Raw genomic sequence first — 22092 nt, 5'->3', positions numbered from 1 at the left:
CTCTCAGCCTCTCTTGATACATTATGCACTGCTGCCCTGTATTTAGCTTGATGGCCGTCCACCCACCTTACTGTGCACTTATCCAGTCCATATCTCACCAGTTTGGCTGGAAGGGCTATTTAAGAGAGTGTTGGAGATGTTTCTGAAGTCAAGGTAAACAATGTCATTGCTCTACCTTTGCCCATCTTCTCAAAAGAAGCTGTTGAGTTGATCAGACATTACTTGGTCTTGCTAATTCATGCTTGCTGTTCCCAGTCACCAAGCACTTCCTGTGCCTGGAAGTGGCTTTTGGAAGGATTTACTCCACAGACTTATCTATGAATATAAAGTCAACAATTGTGAAGCTTCCCCTAGTTCTATGAATAAGGTATCACCTAATTTTTTTTCTTTTTTTTTGGTCAGGTGGTATATAGCAGATGCCTCCCACAACATCACACAAGTTATCCTGTCATCTGATATATACCTATAAGCTCTGAGGTGACTTGCTTCCAGTATCCACTTTTCTTCCTATTACCTCTGAGCTTGCCTTTTGGCTATCCCAGAGCATGAAGGGCTAGAGCATGCCAGGCTGCTCAAACTAGGCAGTAATCAAATGGCATGGAGGGCAAAAAGGGAAGATGTACCTTTGATGAGGAACAGGTGCATCTTTTCTGAGATCTCCCAACTTATCTCCCATCCAAACTGACCCTGATCTCCACTTTGTGCTGCCAGAGACATTCAATCTGTTCCCATCAGACTGCTTTCCCTTTATCCTTTCTGGATGTCTTAAAGTCAAAAGGCCAGATATGCGCTGTCACTATCCAAACCCCCAGATGGTAGCTTGAGAGCAGAAAAGCAGGGCATATGTGCACCCAAATATATGTAAAGCTTTATAGGAACCCAAGACAGGAAGGAGCAGAGCTCAGTCTGTGTATAATCAGTTTGCAGGATTGTTTAAAAAAAAAAAAAAAAAAGTGTTTTTGTTTGAACACAGTATCTTGGTCAGCTATGCATCTTCCCACCCAGCCTGAAGTTTGTGGGTCACAGCAGAGCTCACAGAACAGGGGGAGGTGTATGGAGAAGATGGCATTCATTCCAGAGAGCTGGAAACAGTCAAGAGAGTTAGTCCATGCTCGTGGAAAGTTGCTTTGACCGAAGCCAACTACCCTGACAATGAGCATTTGTAATGAGGAATACATCTTGCACAGAATGCATTTGTTTGGAGGCAAAGGGAGTAAAAGGCGCCAAAAGAAGGATAGTGAAGCTTACTTGTCCGCTGAGTGAACTTGTCTCCTGAGGGCTGGAGTACTTGCTGATCAGTAGAAAGGGATTCTCCTATTACACTGGTGCTGCTGAATGTATAGAAGAGGCACTTGCCAAAAGTCAGATACATAACTGATAGAGGGGAAGGGGGTCTAGGTATGTAAATAGAAAGCTGAATAATAGAGGTGAATTTTACTGTTCTTTGAAACAGCGGTTCTAAGAATTTTTTTTTATTTTTATTTTTTTTTCTGCTTGCAATTTCAGTATCTGGGCTGGGATCAATAAAATAAGGTCTTTGCATTGTTTGTCACTGAAAGGTGACAAAAAAAAAAAAAGGCCTAATGAGGCTGACTTTGTTCTCTGTTAAACTAATGTCATTCAGATACAATCCAAGACAGGAAAAGAATATCTGATTACAGTAAAAGGTAGATTAGAGAAGGAAAGGAGACTAGAACAATCCCTATATTTAGGGATTTAATTTGTATGCTTTTTTGCAAATTAAGATTTTTAAATATTCTTGATTTTGGAGCTTCATGTTTTAAGAAAAAAAAAATCTGTTTGCATTTCTGGATATGCTTCTCTCAGAGGTGTGCAAATTTAGGAGAAACTGAGTGTTGCAGGGAACCAGATGTCACGACAATCTCCAGCTGCATTTTTGGCATCTAATGGCTATAGTCACCTGATATGAGCTAGAGCAGAGCATGCAGTGCTTGGCTCTGAAATTGGGACAAACTCTGCACAGGGGAGTTAAGGATGAACTTTGATCATTTGTGGTTAAGTTGTGCACAAATTGCATAGAGATAGATTATCACATAACATTGATATCAGCAAGTGTAGTTTGAAGTTAGTGCAGTTACTAATCCATGAAAAGAGGCATGAGAGATCATTACTATTTGGCACTGATTATCATTAAATATTAAATATTAAAATGAACTTAATTATATTCTAACACAAAATGAAAAATGTACTTGAATGCATGGATTAAAATAATGTTTTTATTAATTTATGGCTACTGTTCTCCAAGGAGGTCACAGAGCCACAAAATATGATAAAAAGCTAGATTTTTATTATCTAGGAACTCTGGTTTAAAGATATATAAACAGTAAGGCCAGACAGGTCCCAATTGGCAACACATCTGAACAGCCTCATGTGAAAAAGTTATATCAGGTATAACCTGATTTTAAGCAGGATTAAAATCATCCTGATTTTAAGCAGGATTCAGCATTAGGAAAACTTTAGTTTAATTCAAAGACTTTGCATATTTGAACTATAAATAAATAAATAAAGCATTCAAGTGAGGAAAATGTTAGACTGATCTGAAAAAACTTTCAAGACAGCAACGTGTTTTGAGAAGCAGAACACCTGAAAAGCAGAAGTGATTAATAAGTGAGTTTTGCTATATTTCTCATAAACCACTAAGAAAGGAAAGAAATCAAGTGAACAGTGGCTCTGAGGAACCTGGCTTACATCTCTTCTAAGATCCTATTAGAATGCAATTCAGAAAGTTGGCGAGCATTTTATTTGCCTTGGTTATCTCTGGCACTCTGTGTAATATTTATTTCTATCAGCTACTGAATAGAGATATAGAAACATATGCTGTCAATTATATTGAAATCTATTTTTTTCCATGTCTGTGGTTTCAGTATGCGGTTGAGTTCTACCAAAGTCCAAAACAAACCACTGCCCCAGCGTGGCCTTAGGTTACTGATGGATCTGAGTGAGAATTTCAGATATTGACTGGCTGTGTTTATTAATGTTTAGCACTGTTCGTACTTCTAAGCAAGCATTTCTAAAGGAATGGTAATTTTGGCCTGACTCCAAGTGGGCATTTACATTCTGGCAACCCTTATTGTTCTGACAGCTTCAGCTGAGTATGTCGTCTTGCTCCTATCGTCGCCTTTCCTTCATGAATATATTATGTTGGCAGTGCTTAGAAATGTGTTTTCGCTTATTCTGTGCCACCCTTGCCTATATGGATGTTTATACATCCATGTGGTAAAGTGGATTAAGGAGCTTGTAAAGTAACGCTGTAAAAATCACTTAACCACCAATTCCCAAGTCAGAGGATGGTGCAGAGGGGGGAATACAGTACCGGTGTTGAAAGTGAAGTGATTTCTTTTAGCTGTAATGACAGCCTATGCCAGTTTAATGTGTTTGTGAAGCTAGGACCTTGTTATTTATTCCTGTAAACAGCTCCCAAATATAACATATTTGCAGTAGTATATGAAATGATACCTATATTCACTGGTGTCCAGCTGTTTCGAGTGAAGGGCTAAACATATTTCAGTGAAGTCAAGGGGACGCAGTCTGTGCTTTGAAACAGATTCCTACGTCTGTTCTATTTGCTTTACACAGTTATTTTTGCTTTTGTTCTTTTTTTTGTTTTTTTTGGGGGGGGGGGGGGGGAAGTGTTCCTTCCCCCCCCCCCCCCCCCCCCCCAGTAGTGTAAGGAGAGTACACTAGCTAATATAGCTGGTAGAGTTAGGGTCTACACCTTGTTTTTAACACGTGTGTCTGTGTGCACCCTGGAGTCTGAGACTGATGGGAACTCACTATGCATTAGGAATTCCTAGCTGGCCTAAGGTGAGGTGGGTACCAGGGCTAACGCTTCATCTGCCTTTCACTCTCCAATAAAAAAGCTGAATGCACTTTTAAAAAAAAAATAAAAAAAAATCTTTGGCTGCTTTATCTATGTTAGGGGAAGGAGAATAGCTTTGAAGAAATGTTCCCCAAAATCAAGTCAGCACAGGTTTTCTCAGACATCCTGAGAGAAAAGCTGAGTAGAAACAATTTTCTGTGTCATGATATGGTATGATATTCTGTGATATGGGTTCGATCAGAAAGCTGATAAGCAGTTGTAAGAAAGAAAGAAAAGCAGCTTTTTGGAACAATCCCAGCTCATGTGAACATTGCTTCAGCAGCTGCAGGAAAAGCAGTGGGAGGGCAGCATCCCATAGCAATGAGGCTGATTCATGTACTTCAGTTTTTAAAAGTGTGTGGTGCAGGGTTTTCATCTTCAGTTCAACATCAAGTGCACACTTTTTTATAGGTGTGTTTTCAGGACTGCAGTTCAGATACATCAGAGTTCAATGTCACCTAACCCCATAGGATGGACTTGTCTGCATAGACCTGAATCATAAATTCTGATTTTTGTAAAAAATCTCTATACAGTCTCATTAAAATGAATGCACTGCTTTCAGGCGAATAAAGTTTGCAGGTTTGGGATCTGTGAGGATTTGAAAATATATCACATAACCTAAATCTCAGAGCAGTTTTTCTAGTGGGCTAATATTGTGAGGGTGTGGGTCAAGTGTTTTGCCCTTGATTATACTAGAAATTAGTGGTAGGACTCAAATTAGAAACTCAGATCACTGACAGTCAGCCTCTGATATAGGTGGTATTTATACAGTTTAAATGTATAAACATGGTCAGCATGTCCCCAAAAGCATCTGCCAAGTATATATAATACAAATTATGTAATCATTTGCAAAAGTATGAAAGAATACTAGTAGCTCATGTTTTATACCCACAGCCTGATATTAACTGCTCAAACAAGAGCCACGTTCCAATATTACAAGATAAAGTGCAGATCCAAGGGCAAAATTTGGCTCTAAAGAACTGAATAGAAATTATTCTTAGAAAGGCTTCAATTATCTCCACAGTAAAACTACTAGAATCCTCATTTTCGTCACTAGAGACACTTGATGAGAGTAGCAGATGGCCACACAAAGCATCCATGCTATTTTATTTGAGATTTTAATGTAAACTGAACTCATAAAATATTTTAAATAAGACTTTTAAAATTGGCACGAGAATTCTTTGTTTTTGAAGGCTGTAGGTCTAAACAAATCTTGAAGTTGCTGAAAATCAAACTTGTGCCCTGATTTAGCTCCTTTGGTTATCATCATCCAGTCATTACTTTTTACTGTCCAAATCTCCTTCAAATGTTTTTTCTTCTTGCATATCAGCCTAATGTCTTCTTTTTTACTGGCTGTTAATAAAAGAATCTAAGGCTGTTTATTTTGAGGGAAGTTTCAGTTAAAAAGTAGTAGAAAAAGTTTCTTGGTCTATTGGTGACTGGATGCTCAGGATGTTAGAGGCAATTATGAGAATCCTGTTCTCTGATTCTGCTACAAGAGACAGTCACAAACTGGAGGATTGGTATGCATGGGTCTATCTTCAGTAGTCTCTGCCACAGGTCATATGAGCACAGTAGTCAAGATCCCATTTTGTCATGTCAGTAGTACCTGTCAGCAGGCTAGGTGTGGGAATTACTATTTGTACCCTATTAAAGATACAGTGTAAACCTTCTTGCTCAGAGAAGTACTCAAGTGTCTTGAAGGCATTAAGCATCACACAGATACACCGACTCCTCCTACATTATGAGGAACACTTCAGCTACTTTTTCTCCCTCGTTCTTAATAGCATGAATTTTCCCATCGTGTTTGAAAGTAGGCATTCCAAAGAATGCAAACAGTAGCTATATAAGATGAAATCACAGCAACTGCTGTTGTCAGCATCATGATTTAATTATAAAGACTGGCTGTGTCTCTCTTCATTTCTAAGTAGAGATGAAAGTGTATGAGGTATGCTGTACCCAGTATACAAAAGATTTTAGAAAAGACTGCAAGCTTCAAAACCCCGGTGTAGAAAGAGTACTCTTAGTAGGCAAATTCTCTCAGCAAAACGAACTGTCTCATAAAGGTTAATTCAACATAAGTTTATTAATGTCAAATTTAGTGTGTTTTTATCTTTCTGGGGTCTTGTTCTCCATTCACTTTTTTCCAGACATTTAGTCACTTTGAGATGAGCACATGTCCCCATCAGTTATAGGATTATTAGTACATGATTCCCACTTGACAGCGAAAGGTTGGAGATTTAATTTGTTCAGCTGCTGTGAGCTTGTTGAAACAACTGTGTACCAAAAGAAGGATTCCACAAATTTTTCTCATTTTGTTTTTCAAATATTTACTCTTATGAAATCACTTGACACTAAGGGTCTATGTTGTCCTTTGAAATCACTGGTGTGAGTTGGGCAGACACATCTGGTGATGGAATTAGACTCTGCTTATATTTTTTGTTCCACTCTTAATTTTTCAGCAGCAGGAGTTGCCAGGACTAGTGTTTAATAAAAACAAAAATCCTGTTCTATTTGAAATGAAAATGAATGAAAATGTATCCTTGTATCCTTCTGGCTTTTTTTTTTTTTTTTTTTTTTATTTTTTTTTTATTACAATATTGCAGTTGCTTACCTGGATTTTTTTGTAGTAATAATAACAAATTTAACTGATGCCAGACTACGTATTTATATCAGGGATCAGACTGCAAATTCATTCTTTTCCAGAAAAGCAGAAAGATCATGTAAAACTGGTGACCACATGTTGACAGGCTGCATGATTTAACAAAACCAGAGGCAATCATTTCAAAGAAAAATGTTTTATTTTCTGCCAGCAGAGTATAATGGAGAGAAATTGGCTGGTATTATTTTTAAAAATTGCTCAAATCACTGTAGTTAGTATAAAATTGTCTCTGGAACTATTTCCTGTAAGTTAACCAGACATATGATTGTATCCTTTCTATTTTGAATACTGAAGCTTACATTTCATCTGTCTTGTGTAGAGCCCGTCAGGTATAATAGCTCTTTGTGATGGTTCCTTCTTTTCGTCTTTCTTTTCTGTAGCTAAGCCCCCACCCACAAACCCAGTACAATTGCTAGTTTTAGGCATCACTCAGTAGTTATTGCTAGCAATCTAGCAGTCATTGCACCTCTTTCCCCTTCTGATGAGCATGCGGATCTATCAACAGGTAAGTTTCAAGATTAACATGCAGTGTTTACAGGTATATTGGCCTTATTTTCTCTTGACTCTAAAGTATTTCTCGTTTACCTGTCTGAGCTCATACCAGTGATGACAGGTTTTAAATAGAGTAAGGTGGCATTTTCAAACACAACTTCCAGGGCTTCATTTGTCTAGGAGAAGGATTATGCCAGGGCTGTGTGGTTTTGAAAATGACATGTTAATTACTCTATGTGATTTGAACACCTGCGTGAATGGTGGCTTATGGAAACTCTCAAGAGTTCATTATTAAAATCATGTTCATAGGAATATTTAATGGTATAGGCTCACTTGGTAGGTGTGTCTGGGCACACCAAAACTTCAGTAGTTTGATGATGACTTGAAATGTGGAACATGAACACCACTACAAATGTTCTTGAGGCCTGGAAGTAACTGGCCCATGTTGAACCACAGTGCTGGTTTGATGGCTAACAGCAATCTGAAGGCTTTTTCTCAGCCTTTGAGGAATAGTAATACTCTGTCACCGGCCCATCTGTGACAAATTATGCTGTGTGCCCTCAGTGATTCATGCTGGTGCTCTTAAAAGTTCTCCATCCCTGTTCACCTTCACAGGTCAGCCTCACAGTGATGTGTCCAGCACTAGGGAAGATGGCCAGAAGGTTAGGAGAATTGTTTGTCTGTTAGATTAGTTTAAGCAGAATAACTTTAAAGCCTCATGTTGTGACTGGGTAGGGAATAAAGTTGTATTATTCTTATATTTTAATATATTTTTATTTTTTATATATTATTATCTACAACTTCTTTGTGAGGGGGAGTGGAGAGGCAGGTGAGCTATCCTCTGTAAACACCAGTGATAGGACGCGTGGGAATGGTGTTAAGCTGAGGCAGGGGAGTTTAGGCTGGACATCAGGAAGGAAGAGGTTCTTCACTGAGAGGGTGGTTGCACACTGGAACAGGCTCTCCGGGGACGTAGTCACTGCATCAAGCCTGTCTGAATTTAAGAAGAGATTGGACTGTGCACATGGTCTAAACTTTTGGGCAGACCTGTGTAGTGCCAGGAGTTGGACTTGATGATCCTTATGTGTCCCTTCCAACTCAGGATATTCTACAATTCTATGATTATACAAGGTGTTGATGGATGGAATAGTTCTAAATCAGTGATATTCTGGTCTATCTAAGTGGTCTGTGCTGGGAAACATGGGAGCCTTTCCCTGTCAGGATATTTAGTCCATTGAGGGAATAGAAAAAAGAAAATAAACCTGGAGTAGTGAAACATGCGTATGTCATGCTGAGGGAAATGATAAACTTATACATGCTGTCTCATCTTGTTTCTGATTTCTGTCATTTTAACCCCATCAAAAATTCTGGGGTGGTGTGAAAGAAATCCTTGCCTGGGTGTATCCAGAGCAACTGATCACATTACCTTTATTTCACCTTAGAAATAAAATGGAAGAATGGTTGCAGAGAATCAGTTAGAATAAGAGTGAGATAATTCTAGATGCCTGGGAGAAAGCAGGGTGTTGGTATCTGGAGTTAATGAATTAATGTTTTTCTCTCTTTTTACCTATTACCTTACTACCTATGGAACTTATTGGATATGTTTCCATTTCTGAAACACAAATACCATCAATAGGTAACTTTTCTTATGAGTAGCAGGCTACTGTTATCCAGCATGATGCCATTTCAGATAAAGACTAAAACGATTTTTAAATATATTAATTGAAATATTGAACTTGGAAAACTGTTACCCACTGATGATTGCTACCATGTCCCGTGTTGGAAATTTTTAGTTGATCTAATATTGAAAAAAGAGACTGCTGAAATCGTGACTGGAAAATATACAATGACTGAATTTGTTTAGTCAATTGAGTCTTGTCAAAAAAGGGAAGGTTAAAGGTTGACTTGATCATGGCCCATAATTACCCAGACAGGAAAAAGATAGCAGATATTTGGAGTTTCTTTTGTTTAATGGACAAAGGAATAGCAAGATTCAGTGACTGAAAGCTGAAGTCAGCAAAGTTGAAACTGGAAATAAAACAAAAATGTTAATGGTGAGGCTAATTTAAACATTGCAGCTGCTTAGCAATAGAATTGCTTTGTCTTGGCATTTCTGGATTAAGGTTGATATTTTGCAAAAGAAACTTTTTAATTTAAGCACAAATTATGAGGAAAATGCTGGAATTACTAGGTAACATTACGTGGCTTGCCTAATGGTGAGAACAGTTAATAGATTATCACAATATTCCTCTGTTTTTGACCTGTGAGTCTTTGAAGAGAGTTGTTTTACCTGCTGAGTATATAAGAGGATTCTCAAGGCAAGTACCTTTTAAAGAGGGGACCTTAGTGCTGGAACTTGCTGTCTTTCATGCTTTGCTGTTCCTTACTTCATAGCAAGCTAGCCCTTTCTGAGGAATTGTTTTTGTAAGCTTTGCCTCCTTGTTGGAGGTGTAGTCTGGGAGGCTGTTGTGCAGGATTTCAGAACGCTGCTAAGTAATGCCTTTGATACATGCACTCTGATGGATTTAGGACATTGCTACTCTTTCTTGTAGCTGGATGTTACTGATGAAGTAAGCATTATTGTATAACATGATATTCGTGTCTAAATGTTAATGCTTTGAGGCTGTTGGTTAAGTGTGGCTTTTTGTTGCTCTTTACAGTTTTAGGATTCCAACTGATAATGTGTTTGTTTTAAGGAGAAGTTTTGGCATATTGTTCCTTTGATCATAAAAGGCTTGTAGCATCAGGACCATCTGGCTATAATTAAACTGGTTTCTGAGGAGAAATACCTTTGGCTATACCATATCTGAAAACTTATCTAGAAATTAGATCTCAGGTCTGCTACAAGTGCCCCAAAACTAATATACATAGGCACATACCTACAGCCTGTACAGCAATTACTGCTGTATGAGGCAGTTTGTGGTCTGGGTTGAATATGTAACCTCTGGCAACAGGCTGTTCTTGGCATTTCAGGAAACACGTGCCCAATAATGTACATGGTCAGTACTGATACATGCGAGTGGAATGAGGATGGCATTCCTCCTCTTGCAGTCAGTGTGGACTTCATTTTTAACCTACTGTATCAGAACTGCTGAAAATATAGCAAAATCATGTCTTTTTCATATGGCTTCTCTTTGTGTTGTGCACCTAAAATTCATACAGTCATATAACAAAAAAAATATATATATAAAAAAAATTAAATTGATGAATTTTTATCTGTCTCCATAGAAAATTTCATTGTGGGGACCAACTGAGAACCAGCATGAAAAATTTCAACTTAACCTTCTTAAAGAAAAAAATCTTTGTAACAGAGTGAGAGTAGAAAGAATTTCTATTAACTTGTTACACTTATGCAGTGCTACTAATGCACTGAGACATGATGATGCAGGCAGTGGGTTTGTTTTATAAAATGTTAAATATGAAACATTGCTTTGGGGGGGGGACTAAGCATTTTAACCCTTATATAGTTTTTTCTATTTATTTATTTATTATGAATGAAGGTGAAATAGAAGTAAGAGGACAACGTGGACTTTTTTTTTTTTTTTAAGCTTTTGAGGATCACTAGTATATTTTGTACAATTGGAAGAATTTGAGGTCATGAACATTATTTAGTGTGAATCTGTGAGCTCCACCAATTTTTTAACTGTCTTTTTACCTCTAATGAAAACTGGAAGTTTGTGATGAGAGCTGAGGAGAGACTTTTGGAGCACTGTACCCTATAACATGTTGGTTCATTAGGCTTTTTTTTTTCCTCTAGTAACCTGTAAATTATAATGCCAGCTGTGTGCTGGTGGAAACACACACATTTCCATATGGTTGCCTTGACATTCTGCTTACGTTTTGGGGAATGGTTCCCTCTTGCTAAATTGATTGTAAGATTCTGCAGTATTTGGCAAGTCTTTCAAGTTCCTTAGGAAATAAGGAGATGTAAGTAAAACATAATTCCATTAAGATGAAAGTAGGATGTGGGAAGCCAGCCTAGGAAAATGAATGTTAATTCTGATTTATGGAAGAATTATGGATTTTTTTCTAAGTCTTCATTCTATGGCCAAACGTACACATTTATCTGTTTCTGTTTCTAAAAACTGCATAACCTGCTGTAACCTACTGCTGTTGTCTAAGCTATCAGTTTAGACTTGGAAAAAAAAAACAGGTGACTGGATTGAAAATTGAGGGCTTTTTTTTTTTTTTTTTTTTTTTTTTTTTTCCTCCTGTTTGAATTAATGTTTTGTGGCTTGTTCTCCTCCCCAGCCCAGTTTAAGCTTTTCACTGGTGTTTACTGGATAGTTACAGAGCTGCCACTTCTCCCAGAGGGATAAACAAAAAGTAAATATAGTCCCTTCTGCAAGGGAACTCCATGGAGATTGTAGCCTGTCTTGGAATATATAGGAAGTAATATAATTTGTTTTACTAGTTGTGTTTATGAAAGAGACATCTACTTGCGAAAGCCTTGCTGCCTTGTGCGCTACTGAAATTAATTGACACTAAACTGTTTGGTGTTCTTGCCAGAAGCCTTGAAGTAAAAGGCCTTGGAGCTCATTCATACTCTACTGAGGCAATGGTTCTACAGCTAATGCAACACCTCAGAGTGGAACTCATGCTGCTGGAAAAATAAGCTTCAATAAATCCACTGATGAGCTTCTGGAGACTTGCACAGGCAGCAGGGTCTTCCTAAGACTGCAAAGGCAAAGCATTCAAATCTGAACACACACTGCTCAGATTACTCAGTGGGTGTATCTATACACCAGCCCAGAGTAGTGGTTGCTTCTATTTTTTTTTTTTTTTAATTTTTATTTTTGTAGATGGACTTTTTGGAAGGACTTTTAAACTAGGTTGATTGAGTACCAGGTAGAAAAAAATGTTAGCACTCAGAGGTGATTTTGGCCATGTGGTTCATCATTGGGTCTATTGTGTTGAAGCTGTATTGTCAGTTTTAAGATTGCTCAGTTCTATGTCTGCAAAATGTAGTAGCTCTTCTGGATTTCGGTGTCAGTGCATTCTATTTCCCTTGAAAGCTTCTTCATAAGAGGTCTTGTTAATACTCCCATTAGCAGGGGTTTGAAACTACAACTTGGATATCTTCAGCATATCCATCAGCATAAGCATAACTTTTGGATGGGAAGGAGGGAATTATGAAATGATGAAGATCATTATAAGAGTACGTAGGGAAATAAAGCATGTTATTTTCTTTAGAATGGGTCTCGATGTTACAGTAATTGAGAACACACTACCTAGGGATTATTTATTTGACAGCATTGAAAGAGAGAGGTTAGAATTCTTGCCTTTTTTTTTCCTGGCTCTGGGAACTAAATTGGAGTGGATAGATACAGAGAGCACAGCCAACTCTAACAAAATCCCTATTTAGGTCATCTGTGGAAGAGCAAACATGGGATGTCTGAATGCAATATTTTGCTCTTAGGCCTTTTGGCAGTAGAAGAACTTCATGGTATAGACAAACTACCTATGATAATACAGTTTATGCCATAAAAAAACAACAACAACAACAAAAAAAGTACAGGTTTTTATACTGGAGCTACCACTGGTAAAATAATGCTTGTCCTGGTTTCAGTTAGAACAGAGTTAATTTTCTTCCTAGTAGCTGGTAGAATGCTATGTTTTGGCTTAGGATGAGAAGAGTGCTGATAACACCCTGATGTTTTAATTGTTGCAGAGCAGTGCTTATACCAAGCCAAGGACATCTCAGCTTCTTGCTCTGTCCTGCCAACAGGCAGGCTGGGGGTGCAGCAAGAGCTGGGAGGGGACAGACCCAGGACAATGCTACAGAAACTAATGTTTCTATACTGATATACTGATAATGTTCTATACTGATATACTAATGTTTCTATGCTGATAGGAGAGTTCCAGAGTTCCAGAAAAAAAAATTCTCTGCAATAGTTCTGATGTAGCTGAGGAAAATAACAGATGTTTACTCAGTCTTTAAAACATTAATTCAGAACCAAATCAAAACCTCATAACCTGGAGTTCTCCTCCTTAAAGTTCATACTCACTATAATTACTAAAGGAGTAAAACTGGAAATTTGTATGTTTATTCATTTCCTAGAGTGACTTATTCATGAAGTAACTGCTACTTAGTGCAAAGTATAAAGCTCATATTTAAATTGCAATGTGCACTATAGCATGTTTAATATGGTATGTGAGATAGCATATTTGGAGAACCTGGGCTAGAGCTATCCAGTTTTACAATTAAAAGTACTGCTTTTAATTCAGGCAGGTAGATGTGCTGTGTAACATTCTGTCTCTACTGTCCTCTTGTCTTCCTCACATCATGTAATAGGTGCTGTTTTTCATATATCTGTGAGATTACTAGCATTCAGGGCTACATTCATAATCCTGGTAAGAGCATACCTGTGATCTTTCTTTGGTTACCCATTGAAATACCATAGTAAAATTGCAATTTTCATCTTAATGCTGAATAAATTGCTTCTTTACATATTTGGTAATATATTCTCCTGTCACATAACTCTTGTTATTGTTAATTGGAATTGCTTATGCTCATTGAGGGAGGAATACTTTTCATCCTGTTTTGAATGAAAATCTGTAATCTTGAATTTGTTTCTAAACTTCAGTCATGAGGAGAGCAGTGCAGGAAATTGCTGCTGTTCCACCGAATTAGCTTCTTAGATATCCTTTTAATTGGAGACCATAACTCAGATTCTTAGTATTTTAGGAAGCTGAACAATACAAATTGAAATACAGATATTTCCAGTAAGGGCTCAGTTCAAAGGCGGCCTTTATACACAGATGAGTCTGCTAACAAATAGCATGTCATATGATAATGAGACCATGTTTTCTTCAGCAGTTTCACATTTCCTAACTGCACTGCTGTGAAATAAGTGGAGTGTTTATCTACTTTCTCTTAAACTGACAAATGTGCGCTAGGAACTAGCGTGTCCACTATAGACAGAACATATGTATACAAAAAAAGAGTCTATGCTCTCAATCAGAAGCACAACACTTCCAAATGCAATGTATTACACTTGTTCAGAACATTCATTTCCGCCAAAGTATTCTTTTTTTTTTTTTTTTTAATGTAAAGACTTCAATTTCTGTTTAAGAACAAGTAAACTATAGTACTTTGACAGCCGTTCACACTTAATTTCTTTGCATTAAACCAACAGCATTCTTTTCCACAAACATCCATTGTTAGGACAATGCTCTCAGACGGAATTTATGAGAAATGGAATTATGTTACCAAGGAGATAGCATTTACTATAATGAAGAGTAGATCCTAGAAAATGGCCCCTTTTACAGCAGCTCAGAACAGAGCCACAAAAGCAATTGATTGGTCTTGGCATTTAGTCTTATATCAGCTGTGTCATCCATAGCTTCAGGAGTGAGAACACTAATCTGAAGTGACATTTCTGTTCTGGCGGGCTTTTCTGCCCTGATGAAAGCAATTACTTCATTCCTAAATGATAATTTGCAGGAGTTTCAACCACTTTAATTGATAATTTTTTGTTCTGAGAAGTTCAATTGTGAAGTGATTAGCTGATTTGGTAAATAGAAATTTAAGGTGTGAAATGTACAAGTTGCTCCAAGGTAAAGTACTGTTTATTGGGCGCTGCAAAATTGCTTGATAAAACTGGAGTTTCTCTATTATCATAAGGCTGGCAATTGCTTAGTTCAACATAAGAAAAAAAAGATCAAAGTGTTGTGGTTGTGGAGTTTGGGTTTTAACTGGTGTGTTACAGCTCACTTAATTGTTGCTATGTGAGTGTACATTTTTAGAACATTGTGCAGCATGGTGAGTTTTGTAATCCTCAAAGCTGCCAGGTTCCTTTTATTGTGTTCTAATGAATCACATTGGAAGTAAATCCTGATATTGAAATGTAACAAAGATGCTTATTGAAGATAATCATTAAATTGAATGTTTTTTTAATTCAAACATACACAAACCTTTTCCTGAAAAAAAAAAAAAAAAAAAAAATACATTTCTTTGAACCGGTTTTACATACTGAAAATAAAATAAAAGAAACATCTTTTATCTAACCATAACCCCTACAAAACAACTTTGTCTCACTGATATTATAAAAAGCTTGGGTTAATATAGGTATTATTTTTCATAAGTTGCACATTATTTTAGAATAATTGTTAAAACACATTTGGAAAATGTATTTTTTTGCCACCTACAAGGAAAGGAGCCTTTTTAATAGAAACCAGTTCTGTGATATTTTCTTATAGTGAAAAAATAATGGTCATTTCATGTGTTAAATGAGAAATATAAAGCAAAAATGAAGGTCAAACTGATTTAGCACATCAAACAGTCTTTGTCAGCCAAGCTTAATATATCCTGAGTTTGTGGAACAAATGAAATTTTGCTGCTATGTTACACTTTGCTTCCAAACAACCATTACAACTGGTTTTATATATTGTGTGAGCATCAGACCATCAAACAGTGCATCTTTACTGACGTGTTGCTGCAGTGATGATCTACAGCAGCAATCTGCCATTTATATAAGGGCAAAATGTGCATCTATATTTAGTTGTGAAATTGGCCTATTATACTCTTGATGTTTACAGAGGCTAACATAAATTAATGATGACAGCTATGAGCAGTGCATTAGTTAAGCAGCAGAGTTTTTACCTTGAACTTGAAGGTTCCAGCTTTAACTTCCAGCATATACTATACAGCTTTCTTCGCACATTAAAGAAAGTCTTCTGAAATCATTGATTTTTGTTGGACAACATTAAATGGCTCTAATTTGTGCAGTATGCCATTTATGATAATGTCAGATAATGGTTTCATTTACATTTTTAGCAAACTTTTTGCCATGTAAGAATGGTGATGTTTATGGTGTGGAAAAAATGAATTCCCCTGAAAAGTGTTTGCTCATTCAAAGGGTCTGATTTGACTGACTTTGTACTTAGTCAGATGTCAGATATCCCTTGTTTGATGAAAAGAGCAGTTTGAGAAAGCAGTGTGGCTCACTAGATTATGTACTGCACTTTCACCTGAAAGCCTCCTCATGCAGCTCATGTCAGAGCAAGTATAGATACTGTAGTAACTATAGATTCCAGCTAACTATGACCACAGATCTGACAAGTATGCAGGTGTTCAAAGGTTCATGAGTTAAAATGCTGAAGTCTTTGATGAATTTTTGATGGATGAATTTTTAATACAGGTCGACCTTTTTCCTTTGAGGCTGCATGCTAGATTAATTGATAAATAGTGAGACTGAGCAATGTTCAGATCTCCTAAGCAAACAAGTGGAAAAATCCATAAAAATCTGCCTGTCTGACTTCTCAGATGTGCTTTAAAAAACAGAAAGAAGAAGGTAAAATTTAATGTGGCTTTGATTCTCCTCCTTCCTCCTTTTTTGGAGGTTTTGCCCTCACAAAAGTACTCTTCTCTTTTAAACAGTGTAACTGTTTTTTATAAGTCTTGAAATTCTTGTACTCTGAGTTCAGGAAAAAATCTGTGTGAAAAGTCTGTGAATAGAACAGTAGGGAGAAAAAAAAAAAAAAAAGGAAGAAAGAAAACCATCAAGTTGAGAAGTTGTCTAAGAATAAAATCCAGAAAGATAGCAAATACTGTGTAGAAATTACAGGAAAACATATTAACATATTTTCAGCATCAGTTTTTCAGAACTAATTGAGTCAGTATTATAAAATTGAAGATAACTTTTTTTCTTAATTCACATCTGCAGGAACATTTAGCTTTTTTCCTTCACTCTTCTGTACTCACTTGTAGCTTCTGTGCTGAAAAAATATTCAGTTTCATGCATATTTGTGAGCTCTTTAGAGCATAACATTTAGAAAAAGAACAATAAAAAAAAAAAATTGACAATAAAAGGCCTTAGGCTCCTGCAACCACTAATGCTGATGCTTGACTTGCTAGACTGGACTTTTCAACTGTGTTATGTGCAATTACGTAGTGCAGGCTACTCTGCTGTACTTTCTCCATCTTTACTCCAGTCTAAATCTTTTCTTTAGATTCCGAAAATGTTTACTGCTGTTCAGGTGAATATTCACAGGGGTCAAACACTGTTTCTAAGACATCACTAAAAACACCCCCCCCCCTCCCCCCCAAAAAAAAAAAAAAAAAAAGCATAAGAACAGCTACATTAGCAGTCAGATATCCCAAATAATTTTGTCATTGATACTGATGCCGTTCTATTCCTGCAATTTCTCATACTGAGTTCTATATCCTGTTATATCAACGAAATATCGTTCATCTGATGAAAACAGATTATTATAGCCCAGAAAATAGCCAATGGGTGAGCATCTATAGGGGGACTTAGATGATATCTGAATGAATTGCTCAGGCAGTAAGAGTCAGATTTTCAGTGTAACTGTCCCAATAAATGGGCTCAACTGTCATTCTTGTTTGTATTGGTAAGCTTGAAATTTAAGAAAAGGTTCTTGTCAAGTACGTGGTGAAGTGAGGGAACAGGTGATATATATTATTTCTGTGATAGGTCAATGTACAAACATTCCTATTAGTTAAATTGCCATACTTGGTTACTATGAATCACGAGTATCGATATAAATAGAGAAAAGACTTAGCTATTTTTAAAAATAAAAAAGGGAGCAGAACTAAATTATTTTAGATATAAAAATATCTGAAGTATGACACTAATAACATTAACACTGTGCAAGGTAAGAACAAAAGGATGTTTCCAGTGTATCTCACAGAATTGCACAAATGCACAACTATGGGCTCAGGAACAGCTAATTTTATTTCCTTATGTAATACCACAACTAGATGCAATAACGAGTAAATATTCTTTTATTCCTTATTTTGGGGAACATTGTACACAGAAGGATATACATGACTGAAACTATTTCTAGAGATTAGAAGCAATATAAAGCTGGGTTTGTCCTGTTTATCCTCTTTTTTTTTTTTTTTTTTTTCAAAAGACACATTGTGTGATCTAATGTTGCACATCGTTTCCACAGATCTGATTTCTTTTCTATGAAATGGATATAACATGCATCCGACAAAGGCCTTTGGAGAGTTGGAGAATGTTTATAGTGGACCTTTTGATCCTTGAATTTGAATGACTATACTATTATGAAACTACATAGACATACTGCTTCATTGTCTATAAAGCTTGTTATAAGCATTATTAGATATTGCTAAGTATTATTGTTGTACTGTATCTGGTTTTGCTGCTGCTAATCCATATTGTTGTTAGAGGCTTAAGAAATTCGCTAGTGGTCGATAACAGCTGAATTAACAAGTATGATGTTTAGTACTTCAAGAAGCGCTGTATTCTGGTATACTTTTGCACTTGTAAAGCTTCTCCTGAAATCAAGGAGGATTTCAATAGAACTATAGAAATACAAGAGAACTGCAAAAATACTGCCTATCCTTTGTGTAGTACCTTTCTGCTTGTAGTTAATGACAACAAGCAAAAGCAGTGACGGCGCAGTATGGACCAGCTGTCTGTTGGCTTCAACCATTCTAGCTGTATCTCAGCTGCCTGTCCCTCAAACCTTGTTTTATGGCTGTTGTCCCCAGTCCAATCTCCATTTATGTCAGGTTCAGCTTGGGCACTGTAAAACCCTGAGCTGGGAGGAGACCGACATCTCCAAGTGTTTTTCTACTATGGGCAAGCCTACTGCTTCCAAACTGCATTTTGAAGTTGCAGATAGACATATTTATCTGTAACCGTAACCAGTGCCTTGTTTTCATTCAAAATGCAAACTCATGGAATTAAATTATTTCACTGATTTTTACCACATAGGCAAGGTATTGATATGCTAAAAAATCCTTGCTAATGTAGGTCAGTGCATCTGTTGATATCTTGTAATATTTAATTGTCATTATATGCTACAGAAATTAGGAGCTGGCCTTGTCCTATCTTTCAGTTGACAGATGATCTGTGAGATGTGGAGGTTGGGGGTGTGCACATAGATATGGATGCATATGTAGGCTTATGAATATAAGATGTATAAAAATGATGTGAAATAAAATAGGAAGCAGGTTAAGCTTGGAATGACCACAAGCACAATGAAATCATAAGTGAGTTATGAGTACCAATAAAACTTTTCTGCAACACCATATTATCATGTCTTCAATAGAAAACTTACTTTAGAAATGTTGTGTAGAACATTTTAAAATTATACAGTATTATTTATTGTACCCTTTCATCTGTAAAAGCAGATCCTCTTTATATCAGTCCATCTAGAAAAGTCCTAGAAGGAAATATACATACATATATATATATATATATGTATATATGAGTATATATATATATACACATACACACACACAGAGTAGAAACCTTCTATCCAAAATAGCATTAGTTTTCTGGTCATTAAATATTCTGTTTATATGGTATTGCATCTAATAATTATCAAGAAGCCTAGCAGCTGGAAACCTGTCTTCTTGAGTGGACTCTATGGAAATTCTTATACAAGTATGTTCTTAGGGGGAATGCATGAATTTTTACCATTGTATGATGACATCATCCTTCGATATTGTGCAGGGATGCACTCTCCAATTATCTGAGCTCTTTCCCCTTCTCCACAGACAGCAAGAAGGGAGCAATCTTTGTGTCCCTTGGGTATATTTCACACTTCGTTATTTTCTTGTTGGCAGTGTGGATAGTTTATGTAGATTTGCTTGTCTGTTGGGAGACCTTATTTAGATAAGGTCTACTTACTACTCCTTGTGTAAGACATGTGCAATACTTGTATTCTGGATGTTTTCTGAATGTGAAATCTACGTAATAAACATAGGTAAAGTTTCTCTCACTTACTAATTCTTATTAGTAAAAGGGCCTGCAGGAATTTCTAAGTGTCTGCACCCTGGTACTCTAGCAAGTTCATTTATGTTACCAGAACCACCTCTAATCTCAGTGTCATGTGATGAGGCCCAAGATGTGTTTTCCCTCTGTGTCAACACCAGAGCTTTTTGCTGTGAGCTGCATATCCCTCTCTTGTTGCATCTTCTTGGTATTTTCAGTGCCAGCACTTTCCTCTGTTAAGAGCATCTTATGATGAAGCTGATGTTGCCTGTCAAAATCACAGGTGCCAGAGATGGTTAGGGTATATCTAATGATTTCCTGCCTCCTGCTGAGGAAATTGCTACTCCCAAATTAAGGACCCATTGTATCAGCATAACCCCAGCAACCAAGCTACGAGTGTTTCTCTGGTAGAATTGCATAGTATAGAAATTAAGATTTATATGTGTGTTTTGCCAGACATTGTTTCTAAACTTAGCATAATGCACTGATACCAAGAGTTATGAACTCCTTGACTTGACTGTCTTGGTGGAGCTTCCACAAACAACAACATACCAAATGGCCAGGAGGAAAAACATGTTACTGATATTAATGTTTCTCAGGGGTTGTTTTTGTGCATGTATTATATTGACTCCCCATTATTTGTACTTTGGGAGTTTATTTAATTCTACTAGTTTTAACATACACAAGTGGCTTTCAAAGTATGCTGTGTACTTACACAGGTAGCCTTACTCTTCAGCTTGCAGGCTTCTATTGCAAAACTGTTCACAATCCAGTAATGTGTCAAAAGTTTATATAAGTTATACTTTGTTATTCAGTTTCAGTAATCTCCCGAACCTTATATAGCACTTGTAAAATGTGGATTCAGGTTTTGGTGTTGCTAAGGAATAATCTATCACCTTTTAATTTCTAATACCCTTTAATTTCAGAAATTGCTGAGATCTGCAATGTTTCTGACATGTTTTACCAAGGATCTCTAAAAAGTCCCCTTCATGTACAGAGGTATAATTAGGTGCTGTGTAAGGATGGTATGGAGCCAATGCTCTTGGTGAAGACTTTCAGAATAGATCTAGAATCTTAACTCTTCTGGACTCCTCAAATTGATCAGGGAATTTGGGGTCTTTAGACTTGGCTTCTGGAGAATAAAATGTGATGACAGATGAGTAACTGTCATCACTTGTACCCTGAAAATAAGTTTTCACTTGCAAGATACTGAGCAGAGATATGTGCCTGCATCTCTCTTACGTTAGTAGTGTATTTAATTTGTATAGGGTATCTGAAATTAATTGGATGGTTCACACCTCACAGAGCTGCAGTTTCTAGGCTTCTGTATATATGTAAAATATTTATTCTGGCTATATTTAATGCCCTTCTTGAGGGATTTTTAACATCTATGATGGTAGATAGTTAAAATTCAGAATTGGACAAGTGCATCTCCAAAAACACTGAAGTATTATTTGTCTCCTAGAAATTAACTTCAAAACCTGAATGTAGCTGCTGGTACTTCATGAAGACAAGCAGGTACCTTTCTATGGGATTCAATAGAACATCTTTGCCTGTGGCTAAGGAGGTGGCATTTCCTCCTGGTATCCTGATCTCTTACCATCTGTGCTGTCTTAGGCTGTCTTGTTAAATGCAATTGTGTAGGGAATATGAGTTGTTAATCTTTCTCAGGGCAGTGTGAGGGAGGGATTTCATTTGTGTTTTAAGGGCCTAGCTGATTTGCCCTTTCAAGTCTGAGGTCTATCTTGGGTAGAGGCAGTCATAAAAATGCAAGTGGATAAGAATATTAAAATAAGAGAATCTTTGTAGTTTAAATCATCTCTATTTTAGAAAAAAAATGGGTAAATAGAAGTCTCAGAATCATGGTATTAGATTTACATGCCTAAGTTCTACTGATCTACCTCATGCTGTCATGTTTTTTGTTTGTTGTGCATTGATGAAATCCAAGGTTTCAGTGACAATTGTAGAAGCTAGAGCACAGTGTTTGCTGTTTTCATTGTAAACTAATTGAATTTTAGTTCTGTTGTAAACCAGTGCCTACTTAATGGATTTGTGTTTGTAACTTTATCAAACTAACAAGGAATCAAATGAGACAGTAAAAATAGTCTTTGTGAGAGACTAGAAATGTTTCTACTTACCTTATGCAGTGATTGGCAGACACCAACATCAGCATGTAGACTCCAGGTCTTCTGGGAAGTGTATTGTATATTTCTGTCTGCCTCAAACCTCTTCCTCAAACGAAAAGTTTCTTTTCCCTTGTAAAGTAGTGTTATCATGTATTGAAACAAACTGAATTTTGAGTTTACTTTGAGTTTCAGGAAAAGTCTTGATGATCCAATGCA

At 36.8% G+C, this 22092-nt stretch overlaps 1 protein-coding gene across 11 annotated transcripts in view; it reads left to right on the top strand.

Annotated features, from left to right (window-relative positions):
• Positions 1 to 22092, top strand: part of NPAS3 (neuronal PAS domain protein 3) — a 615258-nt gene that overhangs the window by 163018 nt on the left and 430148 nt on the right. The gene's annotated exons all lie outside the window — the stretch shown is intronic.

Source organism: Aythya ferina, assembly GCF_964211825.1.
Source record: "Aythya ferina genome assembly, chromosome: 5".
In the NCBI taxonomy this organism is placed as follows: domain Eukaryota; kingdom Metazoa; phylum Chordata; class Aves; order Anseriformes; family Anatidae; genus Aythya; species Aythya ferina.
This window is presented reverse-complemented; position numbering and strand designations above follow the sequence as displayed.